Genomic DNA, 22,467 nt, shown 5'->3' with positions numbered 1-22,467 from the left:
TTGCTCCATAAAAAAGTTAAACTCCCAAAAATGTCAAAGTCTCTAGCACCATAAAATAGTTCAAACCAACAGCATGTCGTGGTGCAAAATAAATCAGTGGAGCAAGCTTTTTTCACCCTTTCGAAGAAGCTCTTTTATACCCTTTTTCTCTAACTATCTAACTTAAAATTGAAACTTTTAGGGTCCACAGTTCATTCTGATTGGTCCATTAGAGGGGTGGTGATGATCACCTCATTCATCCTTGCCTAAACCAGTCTTTATTTTTTGCGAAGTCATCTACAAAATGTTCCCATAGCATTCATCTCCAATTTATGCTTGTCATTCTCGTTTTGTTACAGAAATTGTTATTCTTCAGCCTTACTGTTCCTTTCTCACGGTTTTAAATGTGAACATCCTTTGGCATACTTCCATGCCCTAGGCCAAGCTGACCTTGACATCATTAACTTTGCGCTCAGACAATTCCATTTACTCAGCTTTTCACTGACGCACATGCGTAGAGGCTTTTTCTCTCAGACTGATGTCAACGTTTCAATCACCAGCCGTTTTTCAACACACAGGCTGCGTAGGCCTCAATGAGAACTAATGTGAAAACAAACACAACAGAAGTTAGATTTAGCATTATAGCCCTTCTGCTTACCTCCCACCATTCTAATATTCCCAGTTAGTTGTTACCTAGCATCAAGCAAAACAAATAGCATTCTTTTACTTACCAAGTGGATTTTTCTTTTGCCACAACATACACTTTCACTCTAATGAAGCATAAACATACATGCTTATTTGCGTACTATAGCACTATATTAATATGACTTGTTCACAACTGTTAGTATATTATTTTTGCAAAATGGTCATTAGTTTCCTACATGTAACTTATAATGTCTAAGTGAGTTTTGTTGATTAATTTTCATGCATCACACCATTAATTCAGTTATTGTTATACGAAAATAATTTCACAAGGGGTACACAACACTTTTTGTCTCGCCCCTGCTCCATCAACTCCCCCCTTTGGTGATTTTATCACCACACAATCATCCCACTTAAATTTTATTCAAAAACATGTTTCAGGTTCTTTCAGTTTTTAGACTTTAGTATCTCTCATAATTGGACCGCTTGAATTCTCAATCATTTAATCTTTTAACTCTTCAAGCTCAATTTCACCCAATTCACGTTCTATTTGTTTTCTTTTTTCTATGTTAATTTTTCTTTTTCTTTCTGCTCTTTTTTTTTATACAGACACACCCTAATCTTATCATTAATACTATCATTACTATTATTGTTACTGGTATTACTATTTCCCCAACTAATGAACTACTTATTTCAGCAAACCAAGGGCTAGATGTATCAACATACCCTTTTGCGATTTCCAAATAGCGATTTTTAAGGAATCGCTATTAGGGAAATGCAAAATGGCATGTATGTAGAAAATCGCTATTTTTTAGCGATTTCTTAAAATTCCTTATTTGCGATTAGCAAATTGCTAATTGCAAATAAGGAATAATTTCCCATTCATTTCTATGGGCCAGGAGGCCCATAGGAATGAATGTGAAATTATTCTCAATTTGTGATTCGCAATTTGCTAATCGCAAATTGAGAATAATTTCAAGGGTGCATGGGGTGTCTCAAGGACACCCTGCTGCACCCCTGAAAACGACATGTGTGAGCATATGGCACACATACATGCCCTAAGGGCATGTATGAGCGTCACATGGCACCTTTACAAATTGCATAAAGTGCAATTGTAAAAGAATTAGCAAATTACCACCAACTACAAGTTGGTGGTAATTTGCGATTTCTTAGCCAAAATTCGCTAAAATGAAATGTTTCATACATAGCATTTAAGAAATCACAATTTGCGATTTCTTAAATGCTTGCGCAATGTTAAGGAATCGCAAAATTTGCGATTCCTTAATATTGCTAACTTTTTGCATGATACATCTCATTTCCCGTTTTTCTTGTCGCAAACACTGCTATTTTGCGAATTGCAGCATTTCCGACAAGAAAAAAGCTTGATTTATCTACCTCCAATTCTTTACATTAGAAAAACTCTTACCAAGTTTCTCTAGAACACCATCAAACTCCAGTGGGATTATTTGTTATGTAATTCAGTAATATTCTTAATATACCTCTGTATATTCTGACTTTTATCAGGAATATAAGTACAACAATGTTGCACTTTCAATATTCCACACACTTCTCCTTCTTTTGCAAATAAAATATCAAGCGGTACAAAAGGGGGTGGTGATGGACGGAGCATCTGAACCAATCAAACACTCACTCCCAGTCAAAAGATCTGGGTTTGATCCATCACCGTTCTTTAGCCCACTCTGCCACCCCAGTTCAGACATGGCTATATGCAAATCAGTCTGACCCTGTGCCTCATGGGAACAGTCCAGCCCGAACTGCCAAGCCATGCCTTCCCTTGACCGGAAACAAGCTTCCGAGGACCGGTTTCTGGCATTACAGATGTCTTCAGCCCGGCTTGCTTGAATCCAGTGGCAAAGTGAGCAAGGGACTCACGTCTGAGCATACCCTGCCACACTTATGGCGGCCAAAGCGGTACAAAAGGGGGTGGTGATGGACGGAGCATCTGAACCAATCAAACACTTACACCCAGTCAAAAGATCTGGGTTTGATCCATCACCGTTCTTTAGCCCACTCTGCCACCCCAGTTCAGACATGGCTATATGCAAATCAGTCTGACCCTGTGCCTCATGGGAACAGTCCAGCCCGAACTGCCAATCCATGCCTTCCCTGGACCGGAAACAAGCTTCCAAGGACCGGTTTCTGGCATTACAGCCGTCTTCAGCCCGACTTGCTTGAATCCAGTGGCAAAGTGAGCAAGGGACTCACGTCTGAGCATACCCTGCCACACTTATGGCGGCCAAAGCGGTACAAAAGGGGGTGGTGATGGACGGAGCATCTGAACCAATCAAGCACTCACACCCAGTCAAAAGATATGGGTTTGATCCATCAACGTTCTTTAGCCCACTCTGCCACCCCAGTTCAGACATGGCTATATGCAAATCAGTCTGACCCTGTGCCTCATGGGAACAGTCCAGCCTGAACTGCCAAGCCATGCCTTCCCTGGACCAGAAAAAAGCTTCTGAGGACCTGTTTCTGGAATTACAGCTGTCTTCAGCCCGGCTTGCTTGAATCCAGTGGCAAAGTGAGCAAGGGACTCACGTCTGAGCATACCCTGCCACACTTATGGCGGCCAAAGCGGTACAAAAGGGGGTGGTGATGGACGTAGCATCTGAACCAATCAAACACTCACACCCAGTCAAAAGATCTGGTTTGATCCATCACCGTTCTTTAGCCCACTCTGCCACCCCAGTTCAGACATGGCTATATGCAAATCAGTCTGACCCTGTGCCTCATGGGAACAGTCCAGCCCGAACTGCCAAGCCATGCCTTCCCTGGACCAGAAACAAGCTTCCGAGGACCGGTTTCTGGCATTACAGCAGCCTTCAGCCCGGCTTGCTTGAATCCAGTGGCAAAGTAAGCAATCCCCTTTTGTATCGCTTTGTTCGCCCTAAGTGTGGCAGGGTATGCTCAGACGTGAGTCCCTTGCTCACTTGGCCACTGGATTCAAGATAGCCTGGCTGATGAGGATTATGAATCCCAAACCGGTCCCAGGATGCTTGTTTCCGGTCCAGGGAAGACATGGCTTGGCAGTTCGGGCTGGACTGTTCCCATGAGGCACAGGGTCAGACTGATTTGCATATGGCCATGTCTGAACTGGGGTGGCTGAGTGAGCTAAAGAATGGTGATGGATTAAACCCAGATCAGTTGACTGGGGGTGAGTGTTTGATTTGCTCAAACGCTCCGTCCATCATCCCCTTTTGTATCGCTTTGTTCGCCCTAAGTGTGGCAGGGTATGCTCAGACGTGAGTCCCTTGCTCACTTGGCCACTGGATTCAAGATAGCCTGGCTGATGAGGATTATGAATCTGAAACCGGTCCCAGGATGCTTGTTTCCGGTCCAGGGAAGACATGGCTTGGCAGTTCGGGCTGGACTATTCCCATGAGGCACAGGGTCAGACTGATTTGCATATGGCCATGTCTGAACTGGGGTGGCTGAGTGAGCTAAAGAATGGTGATGGATTAAACCCAGATCAGTTGACTGGGGGTGAGTGTTTGATTTGCTCAAATGCTCCGTCCATCATCCCCTTTTGTATCGCAATAAAATATAAAGGGCAAGTCTATTTTGCATTACCATAGCTCTCATACCAACCATTTCAGTATTTACCATTACAATCCTCCAGCTGTACTTGTAGATAAACAATCCACTATTGTTGACCATTTTTGAATTTTGTTTGCATTAAATGATATTCCCACTGCTGGTATCAGTGCACCAAAAATATCTCCTACTATTTCTAGAAAACTTTCCCTTCTCCTATGTGTTAATGGTTTACCTATTTCATGAATTCCATTAGTACCTCTATCTACATGAACATTTTTAGGAAAGACCAAACCTATATAACATGTCCCGTACCAGTGGTCAGGTAATCTATAATAAACTTTGTTACCACAGATAAAGTACTAACCAGGAAATACAGGATCTTTTCCCCCTTTGAATCCCCATCCCCCAATAATTATGTAAGTGTATTTGCAATTACTTGCTCACACAAAATAGTTGTCATACACAGTATTGTCTCTTCTAATACAACATTTTCCCTGTTGGGGAAGATCTATTCCCAATGCAACATTAGTATCCCCTTTTACAACATTTTCTTCATCAAAATTCAATGAGGATGGTTTCAATGTACTTGCTGTAGCCTTTCTTTGATAGGCTAGTCTTCTATCTTCTGCCAGTTCTAAAAATACCTTTTCTGCCTTTTTCAATTTACAGGTTAGATTGTTTTTGTATGCATATTCTATTGTCAGTTCATCAATTTCTAAGAAAAATTCCCCCAAAACTTTAGCAGGTTTCACTTTGTTCATTCTATTTACTACAGGAACTTTAGCAAAAATGCCATCAACATCAGAATAATAGTATTCTAATTTCCCAGTTTGGTAAAATAAACTAGCTATAACACTACAAGTCATTCCATACGTCAAAGGAAGGTGATGGTAGGTTAGCCCCTCTGATACAGGTGCAGGAAACTGCATACAGACATAGCAGTCTTGTACATCCATAGTTTCTACATATTCTTTTAATAATCCAGAAAAACATTCTTTGAAAAATCATTTATAGATCTATCTTTGTGTAATTCTGTTTTATCTACGAGTTCTACATCATTCTTTGCATCATGTATTCTCTCACTCTCATGATCAGCTCTATTTCTATATGAATGCTCAAAACTTGAATGAAATGGAATCAATATTGCAAAAATAATCCATATAAACTTTAATAACGCAGTACATATTAAACACATTCAACACTATTTGCGTATCATGTAACATTTGGATGTATTTCTTGCAGGCATTTTTTTCTATAATGTCTCTTTAACACTTACACCCTTTTTTTAAAATAATGTCTCTTTTCCACATTCCACAGAAAATATGTGTCCGTTTAAAATTTGTTAATTGTAGTTAGGTCTCTTTCTTTTTATTCCATTTGACATTTTCTTTCCATTTGCCACTTTTATTTTCTCAGTTTTGTAATCAAAATTGCTTTTCTTTGCCTTTTTCCTTTTCACTCACCAGAGTCACTTTGATTTTCTTGGCTATTTTCAAGTTCCGGTATGTCAGATAAAGAAACATATACCCACTCAGGTGACTTATACTTTTGATTTGGTCTCCTTACTCTTTTGGGTCTTTGTAAAATGTCTTTATTCTTTTCTTTTTGACCTTCTTGGCTAGATATTTCGTTTACTTGTTCTTGTGGCCCTCCATTTATATTTATCAATTAGAATTTTAGTCCTTTAAATTCTGCAGGCCAATTATCTCTCTTTTTAGGCTTTTTAATCACTAGTTCAATTGTTTCACGTTCAACTTTCCAAGTTCTTTTTCTGGAACTCTTTCTTAGAGTAGTTTCTTCGTCAATTTCATCAGACTCAGTTTCAGATTTGTCATTACATTCTCGTATTTTGAATGTTATTGTTTCTAATTCAGCTTCTGAGTCTTGCTCTTCTCCAGTCAATTCAATTCTTTTGCAAGGACTCTCTTTATAACTGGTACTTGGAATCTCATCCTCATCGTGAGTTACTTTCTTTTCTCCAGTTTCCAGATCAATATTCCTTCTTTCGGAACCTTTTGTTTGACTTTTAGATTTTCCTCCTTTACCAGTTTTATTCAGTTCTTTTTCAATATCCAAACTGGTTTTCTCTTTTTCCAGATGTCGACTTACAGGTCGATCTTCAAGATCTGGAATTTCAATTATTTCAGTCTCTATTTCTGATGCCGAACTTGTATCTGATATTTCCAGATGTCGCCTCACAGGTCGATCTTTCTTATCTGGAACTTTGCCAGCTGTCTCCTCCGCATCAGAGTCTGAACTAGTCTCTTCCTCTTGTAATTGTTGATTCTCAGGCTCTGGTACTCGGATGGTGTGGCTTGCATGCATTATAGCCAAAAGAAGACGGGCAGGAGCTTTTGCTGTCTGACGTGTAAAAAGTATCGGCACCTCAAAGGTTTGTTTATAAAACCCTCACACACCAACCTGGTTGTGTCATGCTTCATCATCGGGTCCCAGCCAGGTAGCCGAATGCTACCTGGCTGTGCTGCGACACCTGATTACAGTGGAGCTGGTTTTTGAGATGATGTAATGTGTGATTACGTGAGTGTGATTAATAATAAAATTAAAAATACCTCCAGAATACTACCTTGGTGCTTTATTCGTGGAGCACTGGGGTATGATTAAAATAATCTTTAGAGAGTGGATAATATATTCCAGACACTATGTGTAGCTGTATTTATTATCAGTTGGTCTACATGTTGCAGTCTTCAGGACCTCTCCAAAACACTGCGTAATAGTGAAAAAAATGTGAGTGGTGAAAATTTACCATGTGTATTGCATATTTTAACCATATAAACCATTAAACCATATAAACCATATAAACCATTTTTGAGTTCAAAGCCTTTTGTGTAGGCATTTTATCAGGCAACTTTGCTCATGCGTCATTTATCACCAGCAATGGCAAAGTATTATCCGGTGTTCAATCACAATCAAAACATGGATATCGACATGTACTGGTGGTAACAACGGGTGCTAAGTACTTGTCACATTAGTCAGACAGCCGTGTCTGTCATTCTGACACTTCATGCACAGGGACACAATACAACATAAAACGTGGATCTATTATGTATTTGTGATCGCGTTTCCATGCTGTGTGCTTAATACTTGCGACTACCTGCATCTATGTTGTTAGTAGTGAAAAATATTATTTAGCTGGATGAGTAATATTAACCCACATCAATATTGTTGCATGTGTTAGGAATATAATTAACTTGGGGTGTGATTAACATGCAGAATGATACTACGTAAATATTGGTAGTTATATTTATCCAGATTCAGAGTTTCTGATCTTGTCCGGGGTTGTGGGAAATATATAAGTACATGTAGGGCCTCATGTATTCGCACACTGTTAAAGAAAACGGGGATGACCAAACCAAAGAAAAGTAAATAAAAGTAAAAACGACATTAATGAGCATTTTCCTGGAGGCAAGTAATGTTACGCTATATCTATGATGTCGGGAACTCAGCGGTAAAGGACCTCCGAGAACCCCGGCGATCTTACTTGGGAATAGCGAGTGTTTCACCGTAGCACCTAAAGTCTGGTCCCCGGAACAAAGGCTGGTGAGCGCCGGTCGTTTGTGGAGTGGTATATGAACGGATACGGCCGGGCTGCTTCCGGGTGGTGCTGTCATCATCACGCTGGGGTGTGCGATGTAGGCATCTCGCGTATGAGACTAGACCGCCATTCTGTTAGCTGGCGTGGTGGTCGTCACGTCTCAATGCGTAACCAGTGTTTTGACCGTGGCCCTTTACAGTTCTATTAGCGAGCATGCCTTAGTGGCTTTAAAGTCTGCGTGTTAGAAACACTTAATGCCTTTTGTTAAGGCGTGGCTTTAAGCTATGTGTTAATGGAAATCTAATGCAATGTAAATATACAGACCGTGTGTGATTACTGGTTCAGTTATGTAAGTTTTAAATTGCAGTAGATCAATTCCGGGGACGAATGAAATTACAAATAAAGTCAGAATCAGATTGTCCATGGTTCAGTAAATTTTAGTAAATTTTATATGAGATCATAGCCAGATTATCTTTGGTTTCGAGAATTCTATGGAATATTGTCGTTGAGCCCTTGGGTGTGTGTGGACAGACGATAAATCCATCTTTGTTCTTAATACGGCAAATCTTGTTGGATGTTGTTAGTATTATGTTGTAATTGTTCAATGACCACCCACTGCATGTCATTTAGGGTATGGTTAATTTCTAGATAGTGGTTTGTCATGCGTGATATGGTGCGCTTGCAGCGGATGTTGCTCCTGTGTTCCACAATTTGAGTCTTGATTTTGCGACTCGTCATCCCAATATATCTGAGGCCGCAAGGGAAGGTTATTAGATAGATGACGTTTTGGGAATTGCAATTTGTGTGTTTACGTAATGTCCATGTCTTGCCAGTTTCCAAGTTGAGTGTTTTTGTGGTTAGCGTCAGGTGACATACGCTACAGTCTCCACACTGAACATTGTCCCGTGATCTTTGGTAGACCCCATGAACTAGTTATAGTGTTTTCTTCACGTTGGGGTTTTGGGGGTCTCGTGTGAACCAAAGTGTCTTTCAAGCTTCTCCCTTTGCGGTAAGAGAACAAAGGTTTTTCCCACTTGAGAGATCCTGAATTGAGTGTTGACCAGTGTTTTTGGACTATTTTGGATACTTGGTTTGACACTGGGTTGTAAGTTGTTACACAGGTTAGTGGGATAGTGTTATCACCTTGAGGTTTTGACTCTAGCAGACCTTCTCGGTTTTGATTACGTGCTCTTATTTAATCTTTTTTCGTAATTTTCTCCAGGTTACCCTCGTTTGCTGAGTTTAGTGGTTAGCAATTTGGCTAGGTTTTTGTAGTCTTGTACCTTGCTACAATTTCTACGTAGCCTCAGGTATTGCCCATAAGGGAGATTCTCCCTTAGGGGCGAGGGTGAAAGCTGTTGAAATGTAGGAGTGAGTTCCTCGCTGTTGGCTTGAAGTGTGTCTTTGTCGAAAGGCTGCCATTTTCATGGGTGATGTCTAAATCCAGGAAAGTTATAGTGTTTCTACTGATGTTGTTTGTAAATTTCAGATTGAAGTCGCATGTATTGATCCAATCAAGGAAATTTGTAAGAGATTCATTGGAGCCTTTCCAGATTAGCATAACATCGTCAAAGTATCGTTTGTAAAAAAGAATGTTCGCTTTGAGGTGTGGGTTACAAAGTAGGAACTTTTGTTCAAAACTATACACGTAAAGTCCGGCCACACTGGGGGCGAATGTACTCCCCACTGAAGTACCAAAGGTTTGCAGGTATTGTTGGCCTTCGAACTCGAAATAGTTGTGTTTCAGTGCTAGTTCAGCAAACTTAAGAACCAGATTTTTGGGGGTTTGGTAGTAAGGTAAAGCCGTTCTCAACACCCACCCCCACCCACTACGCCGGACACACACTCGACCCCGTCTTCTCATCCAGCAAGGACATCGCCTTCAGCCACGCCACCGGACTCCACTGGACGGACCACAGCTGCGTCCACTTCAGCTCCGGTAGGACCACGATCCACCACCACCAGCTACAGGTTGCACGCAGGAGCTGGAACAAGATCACAGCCGACCAGCTCACGACCTCCCTGAACATGAACCCTCCCACCAGCACAACGAACCCTAGCCAGGCGGCCACCATCCTCACGAAGTGGATCAGCGACTGCGCAGACGAGCTCGCCCCCCTGAGGACCCCGCCCAGCAGACCCGGTAGCAAGAAAGCCCCATGGTTCACCGACGAACTCAAGAGCTCCAAGAAGAACTGCCGAGCCCTCGAGAGAACCTGGCGAAGAGACCCAACACCGGACAACATGACTGCCCTCAAGCTCGCCACCCGAAAGCACCACCAACTCATCCACGCCACCAAGAAAACTGCATTCAAGGAACGACTGGACAACAACGCACACAACAGCAAGGAACTCTTCAACATCGTCAAAGAGCTCTCCAACCCCAACGCCGGAAACAACGGCATCACCCCTTCGCAAGACCTCTGCAACTCCCTCGCCTCCTACTTCCACAACAAGATCGCGGACATACACAACAGCTTCAGCACTCAACCGACACACGCCACGACTGAACCACCGCCCCCCACCACCACCCTCCGCGCCTGGACCCCGATCAGCACCGAAGACACCGTCCGCACGATGAACTCCATCCACTCCTGATCTCCGACCGACCCCTGCCCTCACCACGTCTTCAACAAGGCCGACCCTGTCATCGTACCCCACCTGCGGGACATCATCAACACCGCCACCTTCCCGGAGAGCTGGAAGCACGCCGAACTCAGTGCCCTACTCAAGAAGCCATCGGCCGACCCGACCGACCTCAAGAACTACCGCCCCATCTCGCTGCTCCCGTTTCCAGCAAAAGTCATCGAGAAGACCGTCAACAAGCAACTGGCCGCCTTTCTCGAAACGAACGGATCCCTCGACCCCTCGCAGTCTGGCTTCCGAGCCAACCACAGCACCGAGACCGCCCTGATCGCAGCCACCGATGACATCCGAGCGCTACTCGACAACGGAGAAACAGCGGCCCTCATCCTCCTCGACCTCTCCGCGGCCTTCGACACTGTCTGCCACCGCACCCTAGTGCAGCGCCTCAGCAACGTCAGAGTCCAGGAGAAGGCACTGGAGTGGATCATCTCCTTCCTCGCCGGAAGAACACAGAGAGTCCGTCTCCCTCCGTTCAGATCTGAAGCCACCGAAGTCATCTGCGGCGTCCCTCAAGGCTCCTCGCTCAGTCCAACCCTCTTCAACGTCTACATGAGCCCCCTCGCAGACATCGCACGCCAGCACAACCTCAACATCATCTCCTACGCCGACGACACCCAGCTGATCCTCTCCCTCACCAACGACCCCGCCACCGCCAGAGCCAACCTTCACGAAGGGATGAAAGAGGTAGCCGAATGGATGAAGAACAGCCGCCTGAAACTGAACTCAGACAAGACGGAAGTCCTCATCCTGGGATCCTCACCTGCCGTGTGGGATGACTCCTGGTGGCCCCCCGCCCTAGGCAGCGCACCCAAACCAACAGACCACGCACGCAACCTAGGCTTCATCCTGGACTCCTCCCTCTCCATGACCAGACAAGTCAACGCCGTCTCCTCGTCGTGCTTCAACATACTGCGCATGCTACGTAAGATCTTCCGGTGGATCCCCACCGAGACCAGGAAGACGGTCACCCAGGCCCTCGTCACCAGCCGTCTGGACTACGGCAACTCCCTCTACGCCGGAACCACCGCCAAACTCCAAAAGAGACTCCAGCGGATCCAGAACGCCTCAGCGCGACTCATCCTGGACATCCCCCGTCGCAGCCACATCTCCGGACACCTGAGAGACCTGCACTGGCTCCCGGTCAGCAAGAGAATCACCTTCCGTCTCCTCACCCACGCACACAAAGCCCTACACAACCAAGGCCCAGGATACCTCAACAGCCGCCTCAACTTCTACGCTCCCAAACGCCAGCTTCGATCGACCAGCCACGCCCTCGCCGCCGTCCCCCGCATCCGAAGGGCCACCACAGGGGGACGATCCTTCTCCTATCTCGCCGCCAAGACATGGAACTCCCTCCCCACCCACCTCCGCCTGACCCAGGACCACCTCACCTTCAGGAAGCTACTCAAGACCTGGCTGTTCGAGCAGTAGCGGACCCCCCCCCCAGCGCCTTGAGACCCTCTGGGTGAGTAGCGCGCTATATAAATGCGATGATTGATTGATTGATTGAGTGTATCATCTTGGGGTAGGCTAGTATACAGGCTCTCTATGTCTAGACTCACTAGGAAGCTTGTGTTGGGATTGAAAGCTAGATCTTGAATTTGTCCTAGAAGATCTTTGGTGTCCCTCAAGTATGTAGTTGTGCTTTGCACCAGTGGTTTGAGAAAGAAGTCGCAAAAGTTGGAGAGTGGCTCCAGGACGGAGCTTATGCCTGACACAATTGGGCGCCCTGGAGGTGGAATCCGGTTTTTATGCACTTTGGGGATCGTATAAAAATAGGGTTTTTTTTCTTTTGAAGAAATTAGGTATTGAGCTTCTTTCTTGCTGATGTGTCCTTGGCTTTCAGCTTCAGTTACTAATTCCTGGATGATCTCTTTTAATTTGGCAGTGGGGTCTTCGCTGATTGGTTTGTAGTTGCGTCGATCTGCTAGGAGGCGTAGACACTCTGTTCTGTATGCTTCTTTATCTTGTAGCACTATGCCTCCGCCTTTATCTGCCAGTTTTATCACTACTGCCTCATTTTCTTTCAGAATGGTGAGTCCTTCTGTCTCCTTTTTGGTCATGTTGTTAAAGACTCTTTTGTCTGGCAGTAACTCGATGTCTTTTAATTTGGCAGTGGGGTCTTCGCTGATTGGTTTGTAGTTGCGTCGATCTGCTAGGAGGCGTAGACACTCTGTTCTGTATGCTTCTTTATCTTGTAGCACTATGCCTCCGCCTTTATCTGCCGGTTTTATCACTACTGCCTCATTTTCTTTCAGAATGGTGAGTCCTTCTGTCTCCTTTTTGGTCATGTTGTTAAAGACTCTTTTGTCTGGCAGTAACTCGATGTCTTTGAACACTGCTTGTTCAAAAGCTATGATTTCTGCAGGTATGGTCGCTGGAGGTGGCATGAAGGTTGATTTAATTTGAAATCAGTATCTCCCTTCTCCTGAGTTTCCATACTCATATCTTGTTTTGAGAAGAAGGCTTTCAATTTGATCTTTCTGAAAAAGTCGGCCATTTCACAGTGAAGGCAGAATTTATCAAGACGAGGTGTAGGTACAAAGCCTAGTCCTTTGCTGAGAATGTCCATTTCTGTTTGGTTGATGGTTAGCTGTGAGTAGTTGGTCACTAGGTTTTGTTGCTCGGTCCCGCTCGTTGCTTTGTGGCTTTGCTCCTCGTTTGTGCACTCATGTAGGTGTTGTCCTCCCAATGTACCTGGGCTTGTCTTCATTGTTTTCCTCTTCCCCTCCGGCCATTTCCTAAAAAAGGAAACCTCTGGTTGGGGTTCGTAAGGGGAATTTGTGGAGGTTGGTCCGTGGGTTCCAGCCATACATCATTTGTGGTGGCATCTGGTGATATTGAGGGTAAAATTGTGTATAGCAAACCAAAAAACATGAATCTTTCCAAAAAGGAATTGAGAATTCTGAATGATTTAAAACAGGACACAACGATCACATTTCAACCGGCAGACAAGGGCGGAGCACTTGTGGTGATGGATACGAGTTTTTATGATTCCAAAGTGGAACTACATGTGGAAGACCCTGAAACATACATCAAACTGGATTGTGATCCAACTAAACAATTCTCTAAACTTCTGGAAGAAATACTACTTAAAGCAGAAGCACATGGGTTAATTAATTCCAACACAAGGAAGTATTTGTCACCTACCTCTCCACAAACACCGCATATATACATGTTACCCAAAATCCACAAGCATGTCACAGACCCACCCTTTCGTCCCATCGTGGCAGGATGCGGATCGATACACAAGCCCATTGGATGTTTCATTGACCATCACTTACAACCACTGGTACAGAAGTGGGGTACCTATCTAAAAGACACAACTGATTGCTTGCTTAAATTAGAAGATATCAGCAAAATGGCTGAGAAATTCATCAATCGCCAACTATCGGGCTACCTAGAAGAAAACGACCTACTTAAACCTTCACAAACGGGATTCCGACCTGGCCAGAGTACGGAGACGGCGATGATGGCGGTGGTTGAAGAGGCTAGGAAGATCATTGACGCAGGGGGATCAGTGGCAGTGATCCTCCTGGACCTGAGCGCAGCCTTCGACACCGTCAATCACCTTACGCTGCTTCAGCGATTGAGAGATCTGGGCATTTCAGGACTTGCTTTATCTTGGCTTAAGTCCTTTCTGTATAATCGGTCATTTCAGGTAGCTGAGGGCAATTTTAGCTCCAACACAACCCCACTTCTTTGTGGTGTCCCCCAGGGCTCTTCCCTGAGCCCGACACTTCTTAATGTGTACATGTCCCCACTTGAAAAAATCATCACCCCCTACGGTATTAAGCTCCTGACATATGCTGATGATACCCAGCTTGTGGTATCACAAAGCCAACAGGAACATCCCTCCACCGATCTGCACTCCTGTCTGAAGGATATAACCAGCTGGATGGGCAGGTCCAATCTTAAGCTTAACAGCGATAAGACGGAGATCCTGGTTATGGGCAATCAGTCACATTTCCGTCCTGAGACGCTGTGGCCGCCATGTATGGGCCCACCCCCAACCCCAAAGTCTGACATCAAAAGCCTTGGGATTTGGCTGGATCAAGGCTTAACGCTTAACACTCAAGCCAGGAAAACAGCCGGGGCCTGCTTCGGCCTCCTTCGCACCGCGCGAAAAATTCTTACACTGCTGCCTTCACAGTCCAGAAAGCTCCTGATTCAGAGCCTTATACTGTCCAGACTGGACTACGGAAATGCACTTTATCTTGGCGCCCCAAAGAAAGTGACAGCCAAACTGCAGGTTGTACAAAATACTGCCGCGCGGATTCTTACGGGCACCAACAACCGCTGCTCAGCGAAGCCGGCTCTCAGGTCACTGCACTGGCTGCCAATACTAGAAAGGATACACTTCAAGGCCTTGTGTATCACCCATAAAATCTTGCATGGCAAAGCCCTCCTATCCTAAAAGACTTCATCACTCCACATAAAACTAGTAGAACCCTTCGTTCAACACATCTTCACCTGACGACAACACCCAGGATCAAGAAGTCCCGATCAGGAGGACGCTTGTTTTCGTACAACGCCTCCAGACTTTGGAACGCACTTCCACTGGACATTCGGTCCCAGCCCAATCTTCTCTCCTTTCGCAGGCTCCTGAAGACCTGGCTGTTCCCTTAAATCCACTCATCTGTTTCCATCTACTCTATCATTAGCGCTGGGACGCTCACGGGCAGCCATGCGCTCTAGAAATCCGCAAATAAATAAATAAATAAAATAAATACATCTTGTTCTTAAAGAGACGATTTTCTGTACCATAGACGTCGTGGCGTTATATACTTCAATTGCCCACATGGAAGGACTGGAAGCCATGGAATGGAGACTGTTGAACTCGGATATAGATCTAAACCTGAGTGTTCTATTGTTGGAACTTTTACACTTTTCATTGTTTCACAGTTACTTCATCTGGAAAGAACAATATTATCTACAAAGAACCGGGACATCCATGGGCTTTGCTGGGGCCCCTTCATATGCCAATATATTCATGGCGCACTTTGAAGATCAGCATATACTAAAAAACTCAAGATGGAGTGATCATATACTCTTATATGCAAGATTCATAGATGACATTCTGGTCATCTGGAACGGAAGCAAGACAGATCTAGAAGAATGCATACGGGATATCAATCTGAAGAATCCCAGGATACAATTCACTCATCAGATACAGACAGATCGCATTGAGTTTCTAGACATTGAAATTTACAAATCCACACAGGGATTATCCACCAAAGTATTTTGCAAATCCACGGATGTCAACAATGCCCTTTATAATTCAAGTGCACACCCACGAGCGTTAAAAAACCATCTACCATTGTCACAGTTTATCCGCATCAAAAGTATCACTTCGGACAAGGAACAATGTCAGGCTCTCATAGCACAACAGGTTGTGCGTTACCAAGAACGAGGTTACCCAGATACGGTATTATGCACAGCACAACATACAGTAGCACAATTGGAACAAACTCATCTTCTGCAGAAATCACAAAAATCAGCAAATAAACGAATGGTATTCGTCTTGAAACAATCGGCTCAGGCACACGCGATCAAGAAGATCATCCGACAAAGGTGGGAAATGATAAAGCATGAATCAGATTTTCAACATCTATTTGTGGATACACCTATTTTTGCACACACACGCTCGAAGAACATCAGAGAGATACTCAAACACCAACGCAGTACATCTACATCCAATTACAAAGGCATGAGCAGATGCCACAACTGTGGTCAATGTAGTAACGTAATAGTTGGGAATACTTTTGCACACCCCAAGACAGGTCAGCAGATCAGATTAAGACATAACTCGGACTGCAACACCGCAGGGGTGATTTATGCTATACGTTGTCCATGTGGACTCGTATATGTAGGGAGAACTATCAGAAAAATAAAAACACGCATCATTGAACACAAAAGCACAATCCGTAATCGGCACACATCATCCAGCTTAGCAACACATTGGCTACAAGCGTCACACAACATTCCACAGATTCGCTTCACCATCTTAGAAAGAGTTGACCCCATAAATAGCGTAGATCATCAAATACAAATATCTTGCAGAGAAACATTTTGGATCAAATATCTGGGCACCATGAACCCAGGGGGGCTCAATGATCAATACGAAATTTTATGCTTTTTATAGGAGGTCATCTACTGAAGGCATCTTATTATCTTGTATGTGAAGTCAGTAAGTGGACATTGACTATAAACACCTTTGGTTAAGTCTCTCTATGACAGCTCATCACCCAAATAGGAGTGGTTTATATGTTTGTTTTACCTCAAACTGTGTAACATTAAGTTTTCCATTCTATAAATAGTATTATGGTTGTAAAGAATTTGCACATCAAATTTTGACACCACTCACATTTTTCCTTTCTTGTCTTTCACAGGAATTCTATTTCATAATAGCAATAAATACTGCACACACGCACTTTTTTCATGAACTGTATGCCCAATGCGGCTTCAATAAAGTTTATTGAGAAAGGAGCACTTTGAATTCTGAGGATGCACACCGTACGGATGTTTACTTCGGATGGAGTCATCACGTGACAGCATAGCAGGGTGACGCGAGGACGCGCACACAACCGGTGGTTTCGTCTCGTGACCAATTCAACTGACGGTCTCCCGTTATTTTCCTTATATTTGGATAGTTGGAAAGGTGACACTGTATTAAGCACGGAAACGGATTTCGCCAAAAGTTAAAGCATCGACATAAAAGAAATCCGTCATCTCACACGCCAGGGGTAAGATAAACCGGACATATTTTTTATGTCATTTCAGAACTTAAAGGGGTTAGAGAATTTGCCTCTTATGCGCTTACATTTTATTCTAGCAGGGTTTCATGCCGACTGATGTCACAACATCCTGGAGAACTAAGACGGCACGAACCATTTCGAGTTGTAAGCATTCTTTTAACTCTTGGCAACCTTGGAGGGTGTTAATGGGGGTTCACCAACAGCATAAACACATGGGCACACTTGATTTTATTTCCTGCACGTTTTGGGAAATTGAGGGCTTTCTTTGCTCCGGGGCAATGTTATGTACACTAGTCTTCTAGAGCACACAGTAGGAGATCAGGAAATTGGCGGTTTCTGTCTTTCTTTGATAACAAACTTTTTTCACTCTTCACATCGTTTCCTTTTCACCTAAAAAATGTGCAAATTCTACATGGTTTTCAGATGTACCATTCGAGTAAAATGTAAATTATTAGGCTTTCATTGTTTGTATTGTAGAGTCCTGCCACGGAATAATGAGAGAAATTTCACGAACACATGGAAATGCACCATAACCCCTGAAGAAGGGTTCATACAACCCGAATTACATTGGGTTTTACGTGAATTTTTATGTTAAGCATTTTTGTAACAATCAAAAATTAGGCGACTTACACATAGGTTTGTTCAGTTTTTCCAAAATTTTCAGGATATCATGTTAAAACATGAGTGGTTCTCATGGAGCACATTATGTTGCATTGTCAAATTCGATTGATGAATTGATATGTATATGTTGAGTTTCTTTACTTCATATAAACTTGAAATCAAACTATAACAAGTGTGATATATATATTTTTGAAACCTTAGGGACTTTAGGGTGAGCACCTTGCAGACCTGGATATTCCAGGCATCGACAGTGCGGTTTTCAGACAGGGTTTTTTGGGCAAAACCCCAGCAGGGTCGCTCCCACACTGGTTGAAACTAGTTGCTTAGCAGATTACTATTCAGTTAAAGAGGTGTGCAGGTCGAATATTTACAGTGATATTGAGGGTATGGCATGAGGCCGCGTGTCTGTCCTTGGTTCCATGCTTGTTGCCATTAATTGCCTCTCCCTCTCCCTCTCTGTCTATTCTGGCTGCTGCCACTGCTGGACCCACTACTGTTGGACGCTGTGTCGTCAGTGCTGTGTCGTCAGTGCTGTGTCGTCAGTGCTGTTAGATTTGTCACAATTCTTCTGTGGTTCATAATCCGGTTCCGAGTAAGGGTACATTTTGGCATATGAGAACTTTTTGAGGTCTTTTTGGAAGTTCTGAATCTTGGATTGTCTTAAGTTCTCTTTGTATTCCTGCATCTCTTTATTAACCTCGTCTAGTGTCTTTTTGTATGCAGTTAGCGTGGTTTTGAAGTGATTTTCAGTTGCCTGGATCTCAATTAAGTATGCATCACCTAGTCTTTTTGATGTTTGGATAATCAGCACAATCCAATCTCTAGTGCATTTCCATGCGATTTTAGCCCAGTCTCGACGGAACGCAGCGTCATCAAGAAATATTCTAGGTGCGTTGGTTACAATGAGACCTCTAGGTGCGGTATTGGCTCGTAGATACTCAGTTAGTATTACTCCATGAAGGATAGTTCTGATATGATTTCGTTTCTTTTCAGACAGTGAATCCCAATCTGTACTTTGTGATATAGTTCTTGCTATGTTCAGATCTGCCGTAAGTGGAGGAGCAGATAGAATGTCCCTGATTACATCATCAGGAAAGGTCAAGCCCAAGTTCTCTGCCATAGTGTGCGTTTCTGTGGCAGTGTGAATGCGAAAAGTTATGTTAAAATTAGAGGCACAAAAATTGTAGTCTCTCGCAGCTGCACGCTGCCAATGAGTTTGAAACCAAAGGTAGAGAGTAAGGACTCTCGGACGGCTGTCTGTGTCCCTAGTGATGGGATTATAACCAAAAGAAGACGGCCAGGAGCTTTTGCTGTCTGACATGTGAAAAGTGTCGGCACCTCAAAGGTTTGTTTATAAAACCCTCACACACCAACCTGGTTGGTGTCATGCTTCATCATCGGGTCCCAGCCAGGTAGCCGAATGCTACCTGGCTGTGCTGCGACACCTGATTACAGTGGAGCTGGTTTTTGAGATGATGTAATGTGTGATTAAGTGAGTGTGATTAATAATAAAATTAAAAATACCTTCAGAATACTACCTTGGTACCTTATTTGTGGAGCACTGGGGTATGATTAAAAGAATCTTTAGAGAGTTGATAATATATTCCAGACACTATGTGTGGCTGTATTTATTATCAGTTGGTCGACATGTGGGTATAATTGAAAAAAATGTGAGTCATGAAAATTTACCGCGTGTATTGCATATTTTGCACTCACGCTAAGGAGTGCTTTGCATGCATAGAGGACTATCCAAGTTTAGTGTCCTCCGAAAAATGTAGATTACCTGCAAAGGAAAATACCAATAAACCATTTTTGAGATCAAAGCCCTTTGTGTAGACATATCAGGCAACTTTGCTCATGCGTCATTTATCACCAGTAATGGCTAAGTGATATCCGGTGTTCAATCACAATCAAAACGTGGATATCGACATGTACTGGTGGTAACAACGGGTACTAAGTACTTGTCACATTAGTCAGACAGCCGTGTCTGTCATTCTGACACTTCATGCACAGGGACACATGCTGTGTGCTTAATACTTGCGACTACGTGCATCTATGTTGTTAGTAGTGAAAAATATTATTTAGCTGGGTGAGTGATATTAACCCACATCAATATTGTTGCATGTGTTAGGAATATAATTAACTTGGGGTCCATTTAAAATCTGTTAATTGTAGTTAGGTCTCTTTCTTTTTATTCCATTTGACCTTTTCATCCATTTGCCACTTTTATTTTCTCAGTTTTGAAATCAATATTGCTTTTCTTTGCCTTTGTCCTTTTCACTCACCAGAGTCACTTTGATTTTCTTGGCTATTTTCAAGTTCCGGTATGTCAGGTAAAGAAACATATACCCACTCAGGTGACTTATACTTTTGATTTGGTCTCCTTACTCTTTTCGGTCTTTGAAAAATGTCTTTATTCTATTCTTTCTGACCTTCTTGGCTAGATATTTCGTTTACTTGTTCTTGTGGCCCTCCATTTACATTTATCAATTAGAATTTTAGTCCTTTAAATTCGGCAGGCCAATTATCTCCCTTTTTAGGCTTTTTAATCACTAGTTCAATTGTTTCACGTTCAACTTTCCAAGCTCTTTTTCTGGAACTCTTTCATAGAGTAGTTTCTTCGTCAATTTCATCAGACTCAGTTTCAGATTTGTCTTTACTTCCTCGTATTTTGAATTTCATTGTTTCTAATTCAGCTTCCGAGTCTTGTTCGTCTCCAGTCAATTCAATTCTTTTGCAAGGAATCTCTTTTTAACTGGTACTTGGAATCTCATCCTCATCGTGAGTTACTTCCTTTTCTCCAGTTTCCAGATCAATATTCCTTCTTTCAGAACCTTTTGTTTGACTTTTAGATTTTCCTCCTTTACCAGTTTTATTCTGTTCTTTTTCAATATCCAAACTGGTTTTCTCTTTTTCCAGATGTCGACTTACAGGTCAATCTTCAAGATCTGGAATTTCAATGATTTCAGTCTCTATTTCTGATGCCGAACTTGTATCTGATATTTCCAGATGTCGCCTCACAGGTCGATCTTTCTTATCTGGAACTTTGTCAGCTGTCGCCTCCGCATCAGAGTCTGAACTAGTCTCTTCCTCTTGTAATTGTTGATTATCAGGCTCTGGTACTCGGATGGTGTGGCTTGCATGCACCCACCTTTTAACTCCTGCACATTTCACTGCAGTCGTGCTCACCAGAATCACCTGTCTTGGCTTGTCCCAGCGAGGGACCAAGCGATTTCTTCTTCTGTGTACTTTTATATGGACCCAGTCTCCAGGACTTAAATCATATGTTAGATGCTTTTCTTTAGTACATGCATCAGTTGCAACCTGGTGAAACACAGAATTTATTGTGTCAGACAAACCCTTGCAGTAATCCAGTATGATATCATCATTTATGGCTAACAGTTTGTTGACAGGTACAAATGCTTGTCTCATTACTTGTCACATCAGTATCGCATGTGGACCTAAACCAGTATTTCTGTCTGGAATGCTCCTTAAGGTCAATAAAACAAGTGGCAAAGCATCCGGCCAGTTCAGTCCAGTGGCCAAACACATTGTTCCAAGTCTGTTTTAGTTGATCTATTAACCTGCTCAACTACCCTAGAAGCCTCTGGTCTGTAGGCGCAATGTAATTTCTGTTGAATATCCAGTGCTTCCCAAATCAATTGTATCAATTCATTTTGGAAATGGCTCCCTCCGTCTGTTTCAACAGTTACCGGAAATCCGAAGCAATGTATTACTTCCCTTAGCAAAAGCTTTGCCACAGTCACTCCATCAATCCTCCTGGTAGGGAAATCCTCTATCCATCTTGGGAATAGACAGATGATCACTAATATATAACGCAGTCTATTGCATGGTGGCATCTCGATGAAATCTAACTGCATTCGTGTGAAAGGACCACCCTCCCGTCCTATGGTTCCCAAACTCATAACAGTTTTTCTTCCTGGATACAATTGCTGACACGTCAAACAACGTTGACACAAACTCTCGGCAATAACACAAAACTTTGGATTGTACCAAGTTTGTTTGAACATTCTAATCATAGCGTCCCTGCCTATGTGTGCTTGACCATGGTACATTCGGGCGCTATATAAAAGGTATAATATATATATATATTATTTTTAAACATGCTATCAGGCATTACTGATCTTTCATCTTTGTACACCCACATTTCATCTTCTTCTCTTTGCCTACAACCTGATTTTATCCACCTATCTTTTTCTTCATTGTCTGTTTCATCCTGCAATTAGTTTACTTCCTACCAAGTCTCAACAATGTTGGTAAGCATTAAAGGACATGAAACATGCTCTTTTTCTCTGTCCCGATTAATTGTAGCAATATTTCTGGCACAATATTGAGCAATCGTATCTGCAAATCTATTGCCTTCAGTAATGTAATCATCTCCATATTTATGTGCAGCACATTTCACCACTGCAATGCTTTTAAGCAACTGTATCTCCTCAAGCAACATCTTCACAAACTCAACATTCCAGATAGGTGATCCAGCAGAGGTCATATAACTTCTCTGAGACCACAGTTACCCATAATCATGAACGACTCCAAATCCATACTGACTATCAGTCACTATAGTAATTCGGACATGCTTTCCCAATTTGCATGCTCAAATCAAAGCAATCAGTTCAGCTACTTGAGCGGAACGTATTCCTTTCAGACAAGATGCTTCCATGACATCTGCCACTGTACATACAGCAT

Source organism: Lissotriton helveticus, chromosome 9, assembly GCF_964261635.1.
Source record: "Lissotriton helveticus chromosome 9, aLisHel1.1, whole genome shotgun sequence".
In the NCBI taxonomy this organism is placed as follows: Eukaryota; Metazoa; Chordata; class Amphibia; order Caudata; family Salamandridae; genus Lissotriton; species Lissotriton helveticus.
This window is presented reverse-complemented; position numbering follows the sequence as displayed.